The 24,424-nt window shown below is 35.6% G+C and overlaps 1 pseudogene; it reads left to right on the forward strand.

Annotated features, from left to right (window-relative positions):
- The first annotated feature begins 7,063 nt into the window (after positions 1-7,063).
- On the forward strand, positions 7,064-23,110 carry LOC129081041 (60S ribosomal protein L9-like; annotated as a pseudogene).
- The last annotated feature ends 1,314 nt before the right edge of the window (positions 23,111-24,424 follow it).

Consider the following 24,424-nt stretch of genomic DNA (forward strand, 5'->3'; position numbering starts at 1 on the left):
AGTTGTTTTTCCAAATGATATTGTATCATATGTTTTCATAGTTTAGAGTTCAAGATATCTCACAAATTAACTGAGCAAACAAGTTCATAGCAAGGTTTTTGTTCAATATACTGAAATCCAGGTGCTTTGTGTAGCTGGATGCTATACATGTGATAAAACATAAAATAAATGAGATGAATCAGGCTATCCACAGGGTTTCTCATTCAATGTTAGGTTACATACATGTCTAACTGGTCACAGTTTTAGATAGTGAATGACTTTGAGATGGTACAAAGCTAAATTGGGTAAAACAATTTTATTTATTTTTCAATACCAGTTGACATATTATATTAGTTTCAGATGTACAGCATAGTGATTAGACATTTATGTAACTTATGAAATGATCATCCTGATAAATCTAGTACCCATCTGATACCATACTGATTATTATAATATTATTGACTATATTCTCTATGCTCTACTTTATATCTCAATGACTATTTTGTAACTTCTAATTTGTACTTTTTAATCCCTTCTCCTTTTTCACCTACCTCCCCACTCCGCTCCCATTTGTGAAATCATAAAGTGTTTGTCTTTCTCTCCCTGACTTATTTCTCTTAGCAAAATACCCTCTATGTTTATCCATGTTGTTGCAGATGGTAAGATTTTGTTCCATTTTATGGCTGAGTCATATTCCATTGTATAGATATCTCACATCTCATATCCTCTGATCTATTGATGGACACTTAGGTTCCTGTGTGTGTGTGTGTGTGTGTATGTATATCTACACACACATACACACCCAAAGATCTTTTTGAATTAGTGTTTTGGGCTTCTTTGTTTTTTTTTACTGTATATTTAACTTTATTCATACAAATAAAATATTTATCTTTGAAATATTGAAAGCACAGTTATTACAATAATACTTTTAGTCTATGTGTCAGTGTGCCAATGAAGGGCAAATGTATCACCTCTTACAAATAATCAGGGCTATGGAAATTGCCAAAAAATAGGTTAGTATGCCATCTACAGTTCCCACCTGACCCTTGTAAGTCTTAACTCTGAATGTTGAACCTCAATGGCATATTGTGACCCCTTTCAGCTTGTTTCGAGTAATCTCTTTAGGATTTAGATGTTTCCCATTCTTTAGAATATGGCCATTCGGGAAAATGGTGGCACATACTTTTGGAGAAGTCACAGAGGGAGAACTGCGGTACATATTCTGGCAATGTGTCAGAGTCCTTCTTTATAGCTCAGCTTTCACTCCGTTCAAGAGCTTTCGTGTCTCTGAATTGAGATAGGTCTGAGACTTAAACCAGATTCTACCTGACAAAGGAATGGAATTGCTAGTCACAGCATTGTGTGGCAGCCAAAAGGGAGCTCAATAGTCTGTTTGTCTATTGTCAACACAGACAAGTAAGAAAAAAATGAGTTAAGATATGAAATCCTGAAGAGAAGAAGCCATTGCTTTCTGGCAGCAATTGTAAATGACAAACAGGTGGCCAGAAGGTGTGACATCTTAAGTGGCTTCCATGTGATCTCTTGTGAATCACCTGTTTCTGTATCAAGGATGCCTGAAATCATCATGGGAGGCTTCCATGTTATACCTAGTTTTCTCCTTACTTTCCTAGTCTGTCCAATTTTTGTACAAAAAACCATGTTTGAAATAAAGGCTGAATCTGTTTGGCACAAGCCTCCCTTTTTACACAGGTGGTTATGAACAAAAATGTGGTCTCATATCTTATATGGTGATGATAACATTAACCACTTCATGAGATAATAATGAAGATTGAACACTTGGCACTGCATCTGGCACCTACAAGCACGAGTTAAGAAATGCAAATTTTAGTTATTATTATAGGACACAAAAATCTTTCTGGTACAAACTACAAAATACCCTTTACATTTAGTACTTATAGGTAGCTTCTGTTTTTTGAGGTTTTTTTTACATTTTTTTTTATTATTTCAAGCTTTTATTTTTGAATAAACACCTAGAAGTGGAATTGCTGGGACCTTCTTTGTCTCATGTTATAGCCTTTGTTTTAAAGTCTATTTTTTCTGGTACAAGTATTGCTACCCCAAATTTTGTTTGTTTGTTTCTATTTAAATGAATTATCTTTTCTAATTCCTTAATTTTCAGTCTGTATGCCTTTCTGTCTAAAGGGTGTTTCTTGTAGACAGCATAGGTAAGGGTTTTGTTTTTTTATCCATTCAGCCACCCTATATCTTTTGATTGGAGCTATTAACTTTTTTACATTTAAAGTAATTGTTGATAACTATGTATTGATATGAATATTATTATTGCCTTAATATTTATGTCTTTTATCTTTTTTGTTATTCTTCTTAAAGAAGTCCTTTTAATATTTCTTGTAATACTGGTTTGGTGATGATGAACTCCTTTAGTTTTTTTCTTGTCTGGGAAGCTCTTTTTCTGTCCTTTTATTCTAAATGATAGCATTGCTGGGTAGAGCGATCTTGGTTGTAGATCCTTACTTTTCACCACTTGGAATATTTCATGCCAATACTTTCTGGCCTGCTGAGAAATCACCTTACAGTGTTATATGGGAGCTTTCTTGTAGATAACTAACTGCTTTTCTCTTGCTGCTTTTAAGATTTTCTCTTGTCTTTAACCTTTGGCACTTTAATTATGATGTGTCTTGGCATGGGCTTCTTTGGGTTCATTTTGTTTGGGACTCTCTGTGCTTCCTGGGCTTATATGTCGTTTCTCTTCACTAGGTTAAGGAAGTTTTTTATTACTATTTTTCAAAAAGATTTCCAATTCTCTTCTCCTTCTGACACTCCTCTGATGCAAATGTTGACATGCACAGTATTGTTCCAGTGGCCTCTTAAACTATCCTTATTTGTTTGGATTCTTTTTTCTTTTTGTTCTTCTGATGTGGTGTTTTCTGATACCTTAACTTCCAAATCGCTGATTCATTCTCTTCATCTGTTCCACTGTTAATTCCCTACAATGTATTATTTGTTATAGTTATTGTATACTCCATTTCTGCTTGGCTCTTTCTTATGTTTCCTATCTCTTTGTTTAAGTTCTTCCTGAGATCAGTCTTTATAACCAGTCTTTTGAGCTCCCTATGGTAGATTGCTTGTCTCTGCTTTGTTTAGTCCTTTTCCTGGAGTTTTGTTCTGTTCTTTCATTTGGAACATGTTTCTTTGTCTCTTCATTTTGACTCTTTCCTTGTGCTTGTTTCTGCATATTAGGTAGAGCTGCTATGTCTCCCGTGTTGGTAACATGAATTTATGTAGTAGGTGTCCTGTGTGGCCCATTGGCACGGTCTCCCTAGTCACCTGAGCTGTCCCTTGTGTGGGTTTTGTGTGCTCTTCTGTTGAAGTTGAGCCTTGATGGCACATCAATGGGAGGGATTAACCTTCAGATTGATTATGAAGACGAGCCTTGACTACAGTGGAGGAACTGTTGTTCAGAGGCCAATCTTATAGAGTAGGATTCCGCTTTAGTAGGGATCTGGTGCCTGTTTAGCATAGAACACACTGCCCCTTGAGTATGTTGTTTGTGGAGGTGGATGGGTGGTTCTCTGATATAATTGGAAGCTGACGACTGGGTGTATTGGTTCTGCAGCCTCTTGAGAGGTAAAAGCCAAGATCACCTGCTGCCTGTGCCCTTCTTAGGACCACTTGGTATGAGTTACAAAGTGATCTTCAGACGGTTCCCACTTGTGATGGGCCTGGACATGCCTAGGAGAGGCTGGAATATGAACTGAGGTTGGCTGCTACTAGTGCCTGGCTTGAGGCTGCTTAGCAAGAGGTACAGTTCATGCTGAGGTCAGATGCTGCTTGTTTGGGGTTTTTGAACCTTTGAGAGATTTTAGGAAAGTCTGCAGCATGAACCAAGACAGGTTTTTTCTATGGAAATTCCAGTGGAAGTGGTTTGGTTAGGCTTGAAAGTTGGGTGGTGCAAGGTCAGTCGTGTGAGCCAGGTTGATGGAAACTCAGACATGGTGCCTGCCTGTGCCTGCAGGGGAAGGGCTCATCAAAGGAGCAATGAAGTGCTTCTACCAGCACTTCTGTCTGGGAGAAAGCTGCCCTTCCAGCTCTCACTATGAGGCCAGACAATTCAGTGCTTCATTGTATGTCCCTGGTGTCTTTTAAGATCCTGCCCCAGTGGTGGAGCTAAGAGCAAACAGTCTATTCACTAGCAAGTCCATGCATGGGCCCTTTAAGTGGAATGCTTGGAACTATAGAAGCCCTCTGTCTCACTCGGCCACATGCTGGTTTTCACAGCCAGAAGTTATGGGGACTTCTCTTCCCTGCACTGGAGCCCTGGGCTCGGGAGCCTGTTGTGAGGCTGGGACTCCTGCTTCCTCAGCCAAAGTATTTTTCCCAAGCTATTTTTAACCACCAAACTTGGATGTGAGACCAGCCCATTCTGAATCTCCACACCTCCTTCCAGTCTTGGTATGTCTTCGTCTATATAACCTTAATAATACAAATTCTGTTCAGCTAGATTTCAGGCATTTCTTAATGATGGTTATTCTGTAGTTAGTTTAGTTGTAGTTTTGATGTGTCATGGAAGGAGGTGAGTACAGTGTTTACCTACTCTGCCATTTTGACCAAAAGCCCTTGGTAAAACAATTTTAGAAAAATTAAGTCATCACTATAATAAAGGTAGAGCTTCTACGACTCTTTCTAATTTTACTCATAGCTAACCAGAAATATGTTTAAGGAACCACAGTTTGTCACTTTCCCCAACAGGCATTATTAACATTGGGAAATGACATAAACAATGGTATTTTGAGACAATAACACGTATGACATGGGCTGAAATTTGGTCTCTTACAAGCAATTGCCAGTTTTAATCTATTAGGGGAAAATGATATTTAAAAGGTCTAAAAAATACATATTATAATACCTTTGCAGTGGAAAAAACTTGTTTAAAATTTTTTTCATTTTGAAATACTTTCTGTACTCACAAGAGATGCATTGATAGTACAGTGAGGTCCCGTATATCCTTCACATAAAATTATCTAATGTTAACACTTACATAACCATGGCACATTTATTGAAACTAAGATATTAACATTGGTATAAAACTATTAAGTAAATTAAAGATTTATCTCAGAATTTACCATTTTTTCCAATTGCGTTCTTTTTGTAGTCTAATATCGAATCCATGACACTATGTTGCATTTAGTTTTCATGACTTAGTCTTCTATGATTTTTGACCATTTTTCCGTTTTTGTCTTATGCTTCATGACTTCAACATTTTTTGAAGAGCAAGATATTTGTCAGCTGTCCATCAATTTGTGTTAGTTTGATATTTTCTCAGTTTTAGACTGGGGTTATGTATTTGGATGTGAATACCACTAAGTTGACATGCCCTTATCAGTGTATGTTAGGAAATACATTCTATGACATGACTTATGTTGATCAGGATGATGTGCAACCCTAATCACTTGGTTAAGGGACCCTTCTTTTTGAAGATAATTTTGTTCTAGTGGAAATATTTCTCATTTTGATAGTGGTAACAAACAGTTCGATGATGTGGCTAGCATTTTGACTAAAATCACAAAAGGTCCAGATGATAGTTCCCTATTGTTAGTGTACTGTTACACTGTAAACAGTGAAAAAAAATTGTTTATTAAAAGCCAACATGTTTATATAACTACTTATGATATATTTTCCTGCCTTGTATGTTGATAAGTTTGAAATGTCTCCATAGTCTATTGAATAAAATATCTTCTGAAGGGAAACAGTTGAAATTTGTTGATGGACCTGCCATTAACTGAATTGCTATAGTAACTGTTATTTACGGTTTGTATACGCCTGCTTCCCAGGGCATGATATACATGTACCTGGGCTGGTGATGATGCTCTATTCTATCCTACACTTCTTATTCTACTTGGTGACCTGAAAGTTTAACAAAGGTCTATCTTGTTTGTTCCTAAATGAAGTTGTTATGGTGTTGTATAAAATAATTAAACAGTATGTACACCTAAGATTTGCAAGGAAGGTGGTGAATCACATAAAAGCAAGACACCAAAGATAATTTCATACGGAGTGTGGATAACTATAAATGAGAAAATACATTTCAAGTTTTTGAATAATTCCTTTATAAGAATGCTAAGGAAGTGTATTCAAGTTATAGATCTATCTTAAAAGAAAATGAGACATCATAAGTGTGGTAAAAAAGATATGGAATGCAAATAGTTATTAAAAAGGACTGAACCTCTATATCAAAAGATTGGCAAGTGGAAATACATTTAAGTACAGTTATATGGCACTTTAAGATGGGAGCATATCCTGGGAAATGCTAGGTGATTTTTTTGTATGTGAACAACATACTGTACTCATACAAACCTGGATGGTATAGCCTTCTACAAACCGAGGCTATGTGGTATAACCTATTGTTCCTAGGCTACAAGACTGGACAGCATGTTACTATACAAAACCCCCACAAGTTTATATCAAGCACAAGAGAAAATATGTAATGAAGAGACACAGTAAACAGGAGACATATGAAACTGTTGCTGGTATAACATGGCATACAGTGTTCAATGTTAGAAAAAATTGCATTAGCACATCCAACATTCCATGAAATACATAGTCCATTGTATAAAATATGAAATGATATAGAAACAACTCAAAATTAGGATTTTATAAAAATAATACAGCCAACAAGGGAGAAAATCAATGGATGATGAAGCTTACTTTGTGGGGTCAAAATGGTCTTTCATAAGAATGATAATAATTATTATAATTTTCATCATTATTATCATTCTTAAAAAGACCTAAGAATTAGATCATAAAATAATGAAGGAAAGAGACTAAAAAATAACAGAAGGAAAGGCCCTGAGTGAGGAGAGAATTTGGGTCTTTTGTGGAAGTGGAAGAGCTTTATGTGCGCAGCAGTGCTTAGGCGCAGACGGGGTGGGGGTGGGAGGAAGTATTACAAAGGAACACTGCCTGGGAAGAAGAAGGGGCAGGCGCAACAGAGGGAGCGCTGCCTGCTCTGGGGAATGCGAACACAGTACAGATGAAGCGCTGAGCTAGGAGAAAAAGCACTGAACCAGGAATGGAACAGAGTCCGTGGTGAAGATCAAGACGCGTGATGAAAGGCAACGAATGGAGGAGCAATAAGGGCGAAGCCCTGACCATGGTGCAGAATGACGCAGCAACGCAGATAGAGCAGTGCCTGTGGTGGCGAATGGAAGGACGCAATGGAAGGAGCAGGACCTGTGGTGAGCCATGGGAGACATTACAGACAGAGCTTGTGGTAATGAGCGCAAAAGCGCTGCAGAAGAAGAGGTGTCTGCGGAAATAAATGAAAAGGCATTGCAGATAGATCATTGTCTGTGATGCAGATGTAACAGTGATGTGGAGGAGCAGAGCCTGGGGTGAAAAATGGAAGAGCCCTAAGTTTGATGTTTTGTGTTTGATGAGCACAATGGGCAAAGCACTACCTGTGGTAAGAAATGCAAGAACATTATGGAATGTACACGAAGTCTCATGGAGAAACAATAAATTCAATTACTCTAAGCTAAAGATCTTTCATAAAAAATATACTTAAGAAATAAAATGATCAGTCAGAAACTTAAATATTTTCAAAATTTTTAAAAAATTGAGCATCAATATTAGATAAAGTATCAGTAGTTCCAGAATGTTAAAAAAATTCTCACATTGCTAATAAAACATAAATAAAAGTACAGAAATATGGACAAAAATTATATACTTTACCATGGAGTAAATATGCATGGCCAGGAAACACATGAGAAAACATTCAATTTCATTAACAATCATGAAATGAAACCTCAATGGTATACACAAAAATTACAAGTGACTTATAATGTCAAATTATATCAAGGATAAGGGCTCATCCTGAACTCTCTTGAACACTGCTATAGAAAGTGTATTTTGAACACTTTATTATCATTAGGTAATAATACTTGGTTATTATCATACTATATAATCCGGCTTTTGCAATCCTAAGCATATGACTTGGAGAAAGTCTTGTAGTTGTGCGTAAAAGGATATTTATAATAATCCTCAATATTTATTGTATTGCAAAAGTCCATAAGTTTTAGATCAGAAAAGAATTTTGATATAGCCATAAAATGGAGTAATGTTAGGCAATAACAATTAATGAACAACACATACCACATTTATCAGTATAGGTGAATGCAATCATTGCTGAGGACAGAGAGAAAGTCATAAAAAAAAAACAGCTTGCTGATATGTTCCTGAATGGCGTTGTCGGCTCTCTCTCTAGCAAAACAACCATAACTGATGAAAAGTAAACAAGCAAACAATTGTCTAAAGTTTTAAGAAATAATCCTATGGACCTACAGCAAACATAAAAACATTTCTTCAAGAACATCTACTAAATCTCAGGGAGAATAGCAAGTGTGTGGCACTTGTCGCTATCATGCCCGCTCTATGTGCCACTTCCCCATCTCAGCATGACAGAAGCTCCACTCTGGATGGCTATGGCAAAAATACAGAGCTTACTCTACCCAGGTCTCAGCCAATGATGATGCTGTCTCCCCAGGAGAGGCAGGCTGTCACCATTTCTTATTCACCCCTCATGCCTACCCCAAGATTAAGGGCTTTCCTTTATCTGCCTAGTCCCCTGGTGTAGGCTAGAAGCTCTACCCCAGGTGTGGGAGTGGGAGATAGTGTCATTCGCTAAGAAGACCCACCTCTTAGAGAGGGGTATCACTCCAAGAGAGGCAGGTGACTATCCATTTCTGCGGCCCTGGAGCAATGGTGCAGAAATTTAGCTCAGGGGGAGAGGCTGGCGATGAGAACTGAGAGCTTTGAAGCCCTCCCCCAAAGAAGTGACTATTTGTTAAGCAACTATTAATAATGGGAAGCTGGTAGCTCCATGAGAAAAAGCTGAACTCCAGGCCAGTACGAGAAAGTCACAGAGAAATACAACTGAGAAGAACCCCACTGTGGTCAGAACAAATTTTAAAGGTTTGCCACAAAACCATCCCTGAAAACAGGACTTAATTTAATTGGACCATAATGTGGACAATTTGTGCCCCAGGACATTGTCAGAAACAATAGAACAATTAACCAAAAATTAGTGGATCCTAACTGCTAGTGTGATACCAAGAAAGACGGGGGAAAGTGGCCGCCAAAGATAGTTCTGCTAAAGCCACTGTCATGTGGGTGACTCATATGCCCAAGGCTATACTTTCTGGGGAGTGAGATGAGAGAAAAGAATTTTAAAAAGATAATATAATGACTGGATATTTTCCCTAAATCTATTTTTTTACATCCAAGAACCTCAACAAATTCTAAGCACAATAAAAAGAAATAAATTTATACTCAGATATGTCATGGTAAAACTAATGAAAAAAAAGGTTTTCAAGAACACCTTGAAAACAGCAAGTCCTTGTAATAATCATATGCAAGGGAACTTCAATAAAATTAACTGTCAGAAGGCACTGTCATGATATATTCAAAATGCTGTAAACTTGCACAGAAAGTCAGGATTCATATTCAATGAAATTATCTTTCAAAAATGAGTATGAAATAAAGACATTCACAGATAAACAAAAATAGAGATTTCATATCTAGCAGATGATACTTACAAGAAATACTAAAAAAATTTCTTTATGTAAAACAAAATTATCCAGACAGTAATTCAAACCTATGACAGAAATTAAGAGCACTGGTAAAGCTAATTAAAAAAAAAATTAACTGCCAATAAAAATGCATATTTCTTCTTCCAATCTGTCTCATCTGATCTGAAAAGCAATTGTATAAAACAATATGCATATAATTGCATGGTAGAGTCTGTAACATTTTGAAAACCTAGTTGATATGAAATAATTCCTGGAAAGCACAAACTATTGAAATTGACTCTAGAAGTAATAGAAAATGAATAGACCTACACCAAGGAAAGAGGCCGAATTAGCAAATTTTAAAATGTCCATTAAATAGAGCTCCTGCTGACAGGATTTTAATAATGGATTCTCAAAGAGCTAAAGCCAGAGTTACTATATGACCCATCTTTTCCACTTTGATCATAGGTATCTAGCTAGAAGAAATAAAAATATATGTCCACAAAAATATAAAAAACCTTCACATGAATGTTCATAGAAGCATTATTTGCAATAGCCAAAATGTCAAAATAGTTTCAATGTCTATCATCTGCTGAATGGGAAAATCTTTGTTTATAGCATTCCTTTATATTTTTATTGCTGTAAAATTAGTATTGTGTCCTTTTCATATCTGATTTTACTGATTTGAACCTCTCTCCTTCTCTTGGTCCATGTAGCACAACTCAATGAATACACTAAAAACCACTGAATTGTATACTTTAAAAGGGTGAATTTTATGAAGTGAAAGTTATATCTCAATAAAGGTATTATTAAAAAACAACAACAACAGAGAGTATATAAAATTTTCCATTCTGATAAACCCCAGGTAGGCAATGGCATATACAAAGGTGATAAAGGGGGAAAGAAAACAGGACATGCTTACCAAGAAATCAAGATGATGGCTATTTTCAAGAAGGAGGGAAGGGTGTGTGATCAGGGAAGGGCAGAGAGGACACTTCCGCAGCACTTTTTTTCAAAATACCTACTTTAAAACATCTGGATGGTCATTCAAGGCACATTGCTGAAGTTCTAATGAGAAATAATTTAGATTGTAAAACCAACAAGGTCACATAGTTAACTGTTGAGAGCAAAAAATGACTTAGATTGTAAAACCAACAAGGTCACATAGTTAACTGTTGAGAGCAAAAAATGACTCATCCATTTGTTGAGTTATTTCTCATTGTGTGAACCTCTTGTTGATTTATTTTAATAAGTCAGACATTACAGAGGGCAATCTATTGCCTACTCTCTTTCTCACCTCCCCCCTCCTCCCGAGAACCATCCTGCACTCCAACTCATTTACCCTACCATGTGCCCTGACAGACTTCTTCCTTATGGAGTGCCTTCCCCAGTCTCCTTGCACATTGTTTTGAATAGGGTCTGACCAGTTCGAGTTACCCACTGGAGATCAGAGTGTGGGAGGAAAGAATACAGGGATTAATCCTTTTGTTCCTTCTCTTCTGCCTCGCAGTTTGTAGAAATTCTATTCAGTCTACAGCTCCTGTCTCGCAATGCTTTTCCCAAGGTTCCTGCTCTTAAGAAAAGTCTAGTAACACAGCTTCTTGTACCTGCCCGTGGGACCTCCATGCCATATTGTCTTCCTGCTGTTGTGAGTGAATGGGTGACTCAGTGTTGCCTATTGGTTCCCTCAATCCTGCTAACACTTCTGTAAATAGTCTCTTTATTAAAAAGTCTTAAAAAATCTCAGCTGAATGCAGTATCTGGTCTCTGCTTGGTTTTTAATTGCAACAAGATTAATCAGAACTTCCAAACTTCCATTCAGCTATTTCTATGCAATCTATCAATGCAGAAGCTTGAGAAATAATCCATGTATTCATTTAGTAAAATCACACATTATAAATAATTCACATCCACAAAATGAAGTATTTGTCTTCTTTTTTTCTTCATATTAATGATATAACTGCAAATCTTTGCAATCCTTTAGTTATGAAGAACTTTTATACTTACATGGCAGTCATTATTTAGTAGGGATGCATGCATGGTTATATAAATATTTTGGTAATTTTTTTCATGTGTAATTTTAAAAACATATTACAACATCTTTTATTATAGTTTTCAGTGCATTCTTTTTCATGTAAGAAACAAAAATAAAGCTAAGTATTTAAGTAACGTACATTGGCTTTTCTCAAATCTGAACTGCGCTTAAGTGCCTTTCTTATGACACTTTTGTCACAGTATCTGGAGCATGACCAAGGTCCTGATGTTCTGTGATAGTTATTGTCTCAAATGAGCCTCTGGATAATGCTAATTATAGTTTAAATAAAATTACTCATCAGTCACCTATTTAACAACCTCTAGTATTTCTTACTGGAAGTTGTTATATTTGAGATAACAGAAACACATTTGCAGTGCAGTAGTATAATATAAGCAGTTAAACTGGCAAGTCAGGAAATTGGGTGTGGTACTCAGATGTAAGAGCCAAATATATGGTCAATAGAAATATATGTTGTCCTAGAACATAAAATACAATATTGTAAATATATGTATTATGGAAAATCTCTTGTACTCCCAGGAGAATGTTTACAAATCCCATGGACCCAAGGATCACACTAAGAGGAATAGGCACAGAAGGAACAATGTGAGCACAACTAACCAGGTTTATGAATTTTGTGTTGTTATTTTGATGCTGCATTGTTGGATTATATACAGTATATAATGATACTGTATTATTATTTCAATGTGATTATAACCAAGTGACATATTAAATACTTCATATTCAATGCATGTAATCCAATTCCAAAATACTTAAAATAAGGAACAATTAAACAGATTCAGACCCAATTATAAGGTAGATGAGATGCTTTTTCTGGAATTCAGTATGTACTATACTTACAGTTAGCAGACAAACAAATGAAAGGTATTGGTCTGACATTTCTGGAAACCCATCTGCTTTTGGTAAATCACTCAGTTAACCTGCCTTGAAGTGTTAGGAAAGGGTTAACTGAGAAATAATTTACAAGCAGTGACATCCAAAACTGTTAGGGTTTTTTAATCACACACATTCTGATACCTTAAATACTCCACCTATCTATAGATGTAGAGATCTTAGGAATCTAAGTGAAGTATGGACCTATTATATTAAAGAAATAAGTTGGTGGTTCTGTTATTTTTATTTTGTAATCATTTATTGTATTTTTCCATTACCATTTAACCTCCTTATACTCCTCTCCCCCTTGAATCACCACACTGTTGCCATGTCCATGAGTCCTTTTTCCTTTTTACTCAATCCCTCCACCCGCTACAAACCCCCATAACAGCCATCCTGTGCTCTTTGAGTCTGTCTTTGTTAGTTCAGTTTGTTCATTAGATTCCACACATAAGTGAAATCATACGGTATTTGTCTTTCTCTGACTGGCTTTTTTCACTTAGCATAATGCTCTCCAGCTCCATCCATGCTGTCGTAAAGGGTAAAATTTTCTTCTTTTTTATAGCCAAGTAGTATTCCAATATGTAAATGTCCTACAGTTGTTTCATCCATTCATCTAGTGATGGGCACTGGGCTGCTTCCATATCTTGGCAATGGTAAATAATACTGCAATGAACCTGGGGGTGCTTACGTTCCTTTGAATTAGTGTTTTGGGTTCCTTCAGATATAGTCCCAGGATTGTGATCACTGGGTGAAGAGGAAGATCCATTTTTTTAAATTTTTTGAGGTATTTCCATGTTGCTTTCCACAGTCGGCATTTCCAAGAACAGTACAAAAGGGTTCCATTTATTCCCACATCTCACCAGCACTTGCTTTATATTGATTTATTGGTGATAACCATTCTGACAGGTGTGAGGTGAGATATCATTGTGGTTTAAGTTTACATTTTTCTGGTGACTTTCCGCATTTTTTCTTATGTCTCTTGACCATATGCATGTCCTCTTTGGAGAAGTGTCTATTCAGGTCCTTTGCCTATTTTTTTAATTAGACTATTTGTTTCTTTGCCATTGAGTTTTGTAAGTTCTTCATAAATTTTGGATATTAAATCTTTATCAGATGTATTGGTGAATATGTTCTCCCATTCCCTGGGTTGTCTTTTTATTTTGTTGATGTTTTTCTTTGCTGTGCAAAAAATACCTTTTTAGTTTGATGTAGTCCCATTTATTTTGTTTTTATTTTCTTTTGTTTCCCTTTTCTGGGGAGATATATCTGATAAAATTTTGCTACGAACAATGTCTGAGATTTTACTGCCTATATTTTCTTCCAGGACTTTTATGGTTTCAGGTCTAATAATTAAGTCTTCGGTCCATTTTGAATTTGTTCCTGTGTGTGGTGTAAGACGGTGGTCTAGTATCATTTTTCTGTACATATCTGTCCTACTTTCCCAGCACTGCTTATTGAATAAACTATCTTTACCCCATTGTATGTGCTTGCTTCCTCTGTCAAATGATAATTAACTATAGAGACATAATTCTGTTTCTGAGGTTTATATTCTGTTTCCTTCATCTATGTGTCTGTCTTAATGCCAGTACTGTGCTGTTTTTATTACTATTGCCTTATAGTATAGTTTGAAATTAGGTAGTGTGATTCTTCCAACTGATATTCTTTCTCAGGATCACTGTTGCTATGTGGGGCCTTTTATGGTTCCTATACATTTTTGAAATGTTTGTTCTAGTTCTGTGAAATATGTCATTGCATCTTGATAGGAATTGCTTTGACTATATAGATTGCCTTGGGTGGCATGCACATTTTAATGATCATAATTCTTCCTGTCCATGAACACAGTATATACTTCCACTTATTTGTATCTTCGGTTTCTTTTTTCAGTGTCTTACAATTTTTTGAGAACAGGTCTTTCACATTCTTGGTTAGATTTATTCCTAGGTATTTTATTCTTTTTGAAGAAGTTGTGAATTGGATTGTTTTCTTAATTTCCCTTTCTATTAGTTCATTATTGGCATATACAAATGCACTGATTTGCAAATATTAATTAATTACCCTGTAACTTTGCTGAATTCATTTATCAGTTCTAGTAGTTTCTCAGTTGAATTTTTAGGGTTCTCTCTGTACAGTATCATGTCATCTGAAAATAAAGACAGTTTTACTTCTTCCTTTCAAATTTGGGTGCCTTTTATTTCTTCTTTTCTGATCGCTGTATCTAGGACTTTGAGTACTCTATTGAATAAGAGAGGTGAAAGCAGATATCCCTATCTTGTTCCTGATCTTGAAGGGAACACCTGTCGTTTTTGCCCATTGGATATGATGCTGACAGTGGTTTGTCCTATGTGGTCTTTATTATGTTTAGATATGTTCCCTCTATTTCCACTTTGCTGAGAGTTTTTATCACAAATTTTTGCTGGTTTCTATTAAATGCTTTTTCTGCATCTATTGATATGATCATGTGATTTTTATCCTTGATAATGTTTATGTGGTGAATCACATTTATTGATTTGTGAATGTTGTACCAACCTTGCATCCCCAGGATAAATCCCACTTGATCACGTTGTATGATCTTTCTGATGCATTGCTATATTTGGTTTGCTAATATTTTATTGAGGATTTTAGCATCCATGTTCGTCAGGGATATTGGCCTGTAATTTTCTTTCTTTGTAGTGTCTTTATCTGGTTTTGGAATTAGGATAATGCTGGCCTTCAAAAATGAGCTTGGCAGCTTTCTCTCCTCTAGAATATTTTGAAATAGTTTGAGAAAGAGAAGTGTTAGTACATATAATCTTCCAAAACTAAACCAAAAATAAAGAGAGAATCAGAATAGACAGATTACATCTAGTGAAATTGAAGCAGTAATAAAAAAACTGCCAACAAACAAAAGCCCTGGACCAGATGGCTTCACAGGTGAATTTTACCAAATACTCCAGGAAGAACTGACACCTTTCCTTGTTATTATTTTTAAATCTGCACATAATTTTATGCTGAATTTTAGATAAAAATTCCTATAATTTTGTTCTGTGCAATAGAGTGGATAATTGAGGCAAATAACTGACTAGTGCAGTCAAAGAACTAATTTTTACTAACTTGCAAAGTGAGTCAGATTAATCTGACCCATTTGAATTTATTTAATTATCTCACATATATTCCAGAAGAGACTTTATTTGTAAGTTATTTGATAACCATCAAGAAATTTTTAAATTTCTATTCAATGGATAATAAATGTTAGTATCTGATAATTAAATCTGTTTTAAATATTTACTAAAGTCTTAAGAAAAATGGTATCAGAATGTTGAATAAATATATTTTTAATTACAAATGAGAGTTAATACTGTAATATAATCTTTTGTTTCAGTAAGTTCTGTCATTGATTTTTTCTTTTAGTTTGTTCTTACTGCTTCCAATAAAACCTCTATGAACATACCCTAAAATATATTTATCAACTAATTTTAGGAAATTTTTTGACATTGTCACATATTTAATGAATGACATGTAGATATACTTGATACATTTAGAAGAAATTTTTCTATTGTGTATTTATTAAGGCATAGATTTCATTACATATGGCTGTTATTTTATGACCTGTTGCAAAATGTTCTTGAATTAGGTGATCCAGATGACTTTTAAGTTTTATTAAGGTAGCACTTTGCCTCATTTATTGAATTATCTTCAGTATTCTTAATTGTGCTTACACATAGTTTTTCAACACATGAAGGCAAAGTATTTTATAGACTTACTATATATCCTTTTTTAAAAAGTCCATATGATTTGTGTCTGATTTATGCAAATAAAGCTGAAAAATAAAAGAAATGCCATAATAATAGATTCCATTTCATTTTTGTCTATAACATCTCTCTCAGAGAACCAGAAACAAACTCAAATAGGTATGAATGTTTACCACTAAGCAAATTTGCTTTCAAAAATGTTTTACAAGTATACAAAGTATAAAATAAATTAAAATGTTGCTTCTTTGTAAATATTATGCTTGGGAAGTCATCTGGGCAGAAATCTCTTAAAGTTTAGTTAGTATCTTTTGACTTAATATATTGCACAGAGAAAAATGTTAAGTCCTAATTATTACCTCTGTATACCGCATGTAATAAAAAATTATCTTGATTATTGCACAGCTAGCAATTAGTTGTTTCAATTAGAATATTGCAAACACACCTTTAAAAATAGTACAAGTCTTTGTCTTGTACTATTTATATTTCTGGAAAATGTGCCACTTAAGGAATAATGAGGCATTTAATCTAAACTGGGTCTGTGGTTTGTGTTTTTAAATTGGATTAATTCTGATTTGGAGATAATTTAATCTTTTGTCTTTCTTTTGGAAAGACAAAAGAAAGCAAACAGATACTAATTGTGTGGTTCTTTACACCAAATAACTGCTTGGTCCTATTCTCAAGTTTGTGTGTTGTGTGTGCTTTATCAACCACATATTATGATTCAAATTCAAGGACTGAAGTAATGAACACCTTAGTTGAGGAAGTATTCATGAAGAAGCTGAAGAGGAAATTCAGCATGGGTCATAAACACTTTCAGTTTGTTTCAGTGGAAGAGTCTTCCATTACAGATATCAAGTCAGCTTTCATGTGTGGGGGGGCCCTGTGCCCATCTAGCTGGTCTTCAATTAGCTCTTTCCTCCCTTATTGCCTTCTGTTTTCATTTTAGAGCTTTGCGTATGGTTCCTTAATTAATATATGAATAACATTTTGGGGTGAAAGATAAGGAAGTACATGATTTTTAAGATCAAGGAATTGTAAAAAAAATTAAATCTAAGTTACTATTTATCAGTTATAATTAGGTCTCATTTGACTATTCATAGAATGAGTGAAAGAAGTATGTGTTTAAGTACTTTAGGAATTACCAGGCCAAAGAATGGATTTTAAAATATATACTTTTGATTCTTGTTTGACAAGGACTATCTGTGGCTTGCTAGATTCTATGATAGAATTTTCTTTTAACAGAGACAAAATGGCAATAAGGAAGATAAATTAATGAAGTTTTCTTCATTAAAACTAGATTTACTCAATTTAAATTAACATTTTATTTTGATATTCCTTTTCTATATTTTTAATATAAAGTTTTTCTTATATGAAGTTATTGCAGTAATTTGGTATGCTTTTATATCGATCATGGCAAAACCTTTTTAAGCCAACTTTATATGTCTTACTGATCTATGGGAATGTGCATAAAATTTTACTTACCTTTGAAATCCAAATATGTCAAGACCATCATTGTTATTGATGAGGGTTTTTTGTTTGTTTGTTTACTCATTTGTTTATCAATTCACAATTATATATTAAAATCTTGGCATCTATAAACACAAAATCTGAGATAAATAAAAACATAAAATAATATGGTAAATATAATCATAAAAATACAAATGTTAAGAGTAAAAATTTTCAGAAAAATAAGAAAATAATAACTAAAAGAAAACCTGTGTAATTATGTTAACATCAGACAAAATAGTCTGCAGTGGAAAAAAAAATTATTAAAGGCAAAGTGTCATGCATGATGATAAAAAATTAAATTCATCTAGATTACATAAAATTGTTACATATATACTCTAAAAAATAATTCCAAAAACATAGAATGTAAATATAATAGAAAATATATACCTATATTTGAATATTTTACTTAACTGCCACAATAATTGATAGATCAAACAGGCCAGCAGGTTTGAATAACACAATCAATAAACTAAGTATAATGAGGATATGAAAGGCATTGCAAACAACAGTAAAAATTCAACAACTTCAAACATACATGAACATTTATGAAAAGACATCATCCTATGCTGTAAAGCAAATTACAACTAGTTTTACAAGATAAGTATTTTAAAAACAGCATTGTCTGACAGTAGCTCTGTAAAGTGAGAAATTTAGCAATAAGCAGAATTGTCTGGAAACCTCTGTAAGTTTAGAAATTTAACAATATTTTTCTGAATAATTGGTAGATAAAAGAGAAAATCAAAATGGATATTACAGAACCTTGTGTAATGTGAATGAGTGTAACTCAGTTGGGAATATACAGCCTTAAATGTTATATTGGGGAAAAAAAAGATAAAGGCTCAAATTAATGACCTAAGCATCGAACAATTTTAAAGGTTAAAAAACAAAAGCTAAAAATAAACCTAGAGAAAGTAGAAGGTAAGCCTTAATAAAGAGGTATTGTCTTCAAAGCCAGACTGACTATATGTGAATCTCTGCTTTCTCTCTTGACAGTTTTTGACCTTGAAAGTAACTTAAGCTCTCCATTTTTACTCATTTATAATGAATGAGGGATAGGAATAGCACCTGCCTCGCAGAGGTGTGGTGAGGACTGAATGAGTAAATATAGAAAAGATACAGGGCGCCAGGATATTGCTCAGATCTTTGTACTTAGCCTTTATTATTAAAAGAGCAGGCATTAATTAAGAGTAAAATATGTATTAAACAAGGTCAAAGCTACTTCTTTTAAAAGAGTGATAAAAGCAACACACCCCTTCCAATACTGATTAGGAAAAGAGAGAGAAGCTCAAATTGACAATGTTCATAAAGAACAAATAGGACACGAGGAAGGAGTGACCATACACAACTCTTTTGACAGCTTTACTCTGAAGGGTATGGTACAAAATGAGGCACTATCTGGAGGAGCACACTGGAGCCAAGTGAGGTTTTAAAACTGTCCTGATTTTTTAGGATGGGCTAAGTTAAGGCAAATTTGTATGCAGGTGGCAAAGATCCAGCTGAACAAGAATGTGCTGAATCCCCTCAGAGGTCAAGGGAAGCAGCAGCTCACAGAAGAGTGGACAGAGGCCAGGAAAAATTAATTATTTATGAGTGAGTCTAAGTTTAAACAAACAGTATTCTGTGAGAGTGTTTCTTTTTTAAAGCAAACACTGCTTTTGCCAGAGAAAGAGGTGTTAATTTGGGAGCAGCTGATTATCGGGAGCCAAATCAATGCCAGGCTCCCTGCTAGGACAGACACGTGATTAACAAGGTGGGCCTGATTGTTTTTGGTTAGTTATTTATTTAGACTTTTGAGAGAAGGAAAAGGAAAAGCTCAGTCAAGAATTAGAGCCTGAAACGCTCACGTAAATGAAACTGTCCTCTTTGAACCCCCTTGCCCCAAGACCTTTATGCTTTCCCTTCTGCCTGAAAGAGCCAAATATCATGCCAAGGTATGCCTGGCTCATTCAACCCCTTCACATAGGTCTCTTCTCAGATGCCATCTCAGCAAAAGCCATTCCTAACTGTACTGTTTAAACAGAATTCTTTTCATCCTCTATCCTGAGACCCTCTTACTTTTCTCCAGTTGGGCTTATCGCTTCCTTATATTGCATAATTTCTCAAAACATTGTAATACTTTCACTTGCTAATTTTTGCTACCTCCCATTGGAATGCAACTTGCTTGATGGCAGGGCCTTTATTTTGTTCACTCTTATATTCCCATGTTCTAATAGAGCACCTGCCACTCATATGGCCCTTAATTAATGTGAAGGAATGAAGAGAGGGAGGGTGGGAGAGAATGAATGGAGTTGTTTTTTGCCAATAATCTAGATATCAGTTTTCCTTCTTTCACTCACTATTTACACTGAATTTTCAGTTCTACTTCTGAAATATATTTGATTATTTATAATTCTCTATATCTCCATTGCCTATTCTAATATACTTCCCTCTGTTGTCTATTGTCTTAAAAATAGCCTTCTAAATTCTATTGTTTCTACCGTACATATCTGATTTCACTTAACCTCTTCAATATATTTATCTATTAGAATCTGAATTATCTTTTTAAAACAGAAATCCAGTATCGTTTTCCCCCTTGGCTAGTTACTTCCCCCCTTCTAAAAAAATCCAATTTTACTTAGAAAATTCAATTTTTTCTTTTACTAGCTCTTTCAAGAATTTATTGTGTACTATGAACCCTAACAACCTCTCACACATAGTTTTCAAGAAATTTTCCCCTTGACTTCTATTTTACCTAAATTGGTCTCCTGACTCCCAAACTCAGCTTAGAACCCTTTGTTTTGACATACTGTCTAGAACACTCCTCTCTCATACTTCCAGGGGATGGCTTTCTTATAGTTCATATCCCCATTTAAATATCACTTATTCAGAAGTATTTCTCCCTCACTATCCTACCCTCTGTATCTCTAATTACTCTCTTTCATAGCTCTCCATTGCCTTATATTACATTTATGTGGGACTGTGGCTATCATGGTTTCTATTATTTACATGGGGTTTTTTTTGTCTTCCTCTATAAAGTACAAACTCCATTAGAGCAGGTCATAGTGATTATTCCTCATTGTATTCGTAGCACTGAAACTGTGTCAGACATAATTGTCAAGAACAGAAAAGAGATGGAGATATTACCCTGCTTGAAAGCTTACAAGTCAGTCTTCCATGTAATAGATGCTGGAAGCAATCATGAGATTTCTAGGTCAGGGACAAAGGACATGGTTGTACTGTATAGCAGGAAGCATGCACTTCAAGTGTGCCTTGTTCTCCCTGCCCCCCAAATTCCATGGAGTGACTGCGGGCAGCGTAGGGGAATTGTGCACATCCAGTGTTTCTGTGTCACAGCTGAAGAACTTTCATCTCAGGGAACCACCAGCCTTTCACTGTCTTCAAGCAGACCAGCTTAGCCTTTGCCCGAGAGGAAGACATTTGCTTTATTGTCCAGGACAGCAAACAAATCTATTCACTTCTCCTGAGTAAGATGCTATGTCTGTGCATTAATGTTGTTTGCTTTTTTAACATCCTTAAAAAGATGGTCTAGAACAAAGAGTAGCAATGTCTCTGTTAAGAAGACATGCAGAAATCTGAGACCTAGCAGTAATGAAAGTTCAATAATACTTCGCATTTGACTAAAACTTAGCCTGTTTGTATAACTGTTTGGTGTAAGGATGGTAAAGAAAAGGTTAGATGAGCCTAAAAAGGATGAGATGGGGAGGATCGCCCAAACTGGGAGCACTTTGTAGATGGCATCCCTGGATAAAGTAACTATGTGTGTGAAGTTCCCTAAGTTGATATTCCATAGCACCATCAAGGAAGGTGCAGTGAACAGTTTAGAAAAGTATGCCTGGCGGATATGGTTCCGTTTGTGCTCTGCCGCTCAGACTCCTTTTTCCCTGACACCACGATACTCCCTAATGCCCTTCTGTGTCCGTGCTACTGCCTGCCTACGTGGCCACTTTAGTATAGCTGGGGTAATAGCCTAACTGCATAGAATTCTCAATGTCTGATTTCTCATTTTTCAGATTTTGTTGATGATTTTATAATGCTGAAGTTCTTTTGCTCCCTATTTTTAGTGCACATTGCCTGTTCAGAAACTAGGTGCTAATGAGAATTTGCTTTTCTGTTACTTGGGTCCTGCATATACCTGTCCAGTTGCTAAGAAAGCTGTCTTTGTTTAAAGCCCTGGAAAAACAGGTTTTCTATATCATGCAGGCCTATGAAAGAGCAGCAATGGTGTTTAATCCAAGCACAACCTTTTAGTGTCTTTCCTGCATTTTACATCATTCCGGCAGAAGCCCTCCTTGTCCAGTGAAGAACGGACTCTGGCATTTATGCCATCACACTTGGCTACGTCTGTTCCTGTTTCAGTCACCAAGGAGTGTTTCTTGTGAGCCCTTCTGTGACAGTTCAATCAGGCACACAGATTCCGTTCTTAATAAGATATTGTTACTATTCAAGCAGGTTTCACAATTAGAGACAGATTTTAAAAATTGATTGCAATAGGCTTAAATATTTTTATATTAGCATTGTAGGCTTATAGATACATGGCAAGGACAATTGTGATGGTAGCAATGAGACGGGATGGCATGGTAATGGGAATGCCCCCACCTGGGACACTTTATTTGAATATTGGATAATGAAAAAACTCATCAGGCAGAGAGGCGGGGGTCAGTAGGAACAGAGAAAACATTACAGGTAAAGGACATATGGTAATGAAGGATACATTTGAGAACATGGATTCTAGGGTGTGCCATTAATGAGCTCTCAACCTTACTCTCTCAATTTCCTAGTTTGTAGTATGAGGCTGTTGAGACAGGCAAGCTCTAGCTCTTTTATCCACATCTACTGAGAGGATAAAGAACATTCTCAGCGATCAGGCTGTTGACATTCCAGAAAATGTCGACATCACTCTGAAGGGACACTCAGTTATTGTGAAGAGCCCCGGGGGCACCCTGCAGAGGGACTTCAATCATATCAATGTGGCACTCAGTCTCTTTGGAAAGAAAAGGAAGCAGCTCTGGGTTGACAAATGGCGTGGAAATAGAAAGCACCAGGCTGCCTTTCACACTGTCTGCAGTCCTGTACTGACCGTGATCAAGGGTTCACACTGGGCTTCCGTCGCAAGATGAGGTCTGTGTGCACTCACTTCCCGGTCAGTGTTGTAGTCCAAGAGAATGGCTCTCTTATCAAAATCACAAATTTCTGGCTGAAAATTACATCCACAGGTTTCGGATGAGGTCTAGCATTGATTATTCAGTATCTCAAGCCTGGAAAGATGAGTTAATTCTTGAAGGAAATAACATTAAACACGTATCAAATTCAGCTGTTTTGATTCAGCAAACCGCAACAGTTAAAAACAAAGATACAGGAAATTTGGGGATGGTATCTGTATTTTTGAAAAAGGAACAGTTCAGCAGGCAGATAAGATCTAATTTTTCCGGCTACAGAAACAGCCAGATGCTGGATGATTCCTCAGACTTATTCATGATGGTTTAAAGATGCAATAGAACTGTATATTGAAAAAAATAGATAGGTGATCTCTAAAATCTGACTGCAGCCATATCGCTCATATCAAGTCCAGGTACTATTGTTTTATGTTTTGAAATGGCCATACTTTAATTTGTTTATTGTTATGATAAGGTAATTCTCCATAAGATTATGGGTTACTGAGGATCTTATTTCTTCTTTAATCTGTAGGTCATAATAAATAGGAGTGAGTCTCTGACTAGAAAACAAATCACCATGTAGAAATGTTTAATGCATACTATTTTAATTTTCATCATCTCCTTCAAATAATGCACATGGAAGAAGTACATTGTTGTAAAGAAAGATCTAAGTTGTGGGTGAGCTAAGACTGTCAGAGACAAACTGCTCAGTCAACTTTTGTTCAGAACTTTTTCTTACTGTGAATGTGCAACAATAAAAATCTATTTGCTTTCTGCCTATTAGTACATATACAGAATAGTTTAATTATCTAAATTGCTGCTACCTCGGGAGCATGTGAATTGCTCATAATGGTTAGAAGTGAAAATTTCTTTAGTCAGCTTTTATTGTTACGATATTTTTCAGCAAAACCCATTGCCATTTTATTCTCAATGTAATGTAGTAATCAGTAAGGAGATCATAATGCAAAACACATAGTAAATCATTAGTAGGGACAGTATTAAAGAAGAGATGATGTGCTTTACAGTTTACCTTTTGTTTATGTGCTTATTTCCCTTTTTATGTTATCTTATTGCAGAAACTTTCTCATCCAAGCAAGATCCTTTATATCTAAGGAAAATATCAGGATTTTAAATGTTTCCTGAAGATAAGACTTAAATAATTCTAGTAAATTCTTCTTCACCTTTCATTCTTTCTAAACTTGTGATTCTTAATTTCCTCATTCAAAAACAGATGATTAAAATCAACAAATTGCCTGAACATTTTGATAGGAGCATCACAATCTTAAGGCACTCGCTTCACAGATACACATTATGTAGCATCTCATATTACGTGTAGATGACAGTAACCCCACAGTATTCCTATACTGTACGAGGTCTGTCCAGAAAAAGCCCAGCCACTGTCACTGTAATGAGAACATTTGTGTGACATCAGTGTAACCTGTCAGCCAAGGGGAGTAGACCAGAATGCACATATGTGAACAATGACATCTTCAGTGGGAGTGGTAGACACCATTGAGTGAGCATGTGTACTGTGCAGCAGTCACTTTCAAAATGACTGAGCAAGTAGAGCAACAAATCTGT

Source organism: Pteronotus mesoamericanus, unplaced genomic scaffold (genome assembly GCF_021234165.1).
Source record: "Pteronotus mesoamericanus isolate MK-2021 breed Mesoamerican mustached bat unplaced genomic scaffold, CSHL_Meso_final contig_94, whole genome shotgun sequence".
Lineage (NCBI taxonomy): Eukaryota > Metazoa > Chordata > Mammalia > Chiroptera > Mormoopidae > Pteronotus > Pteronotus mesoamericanus.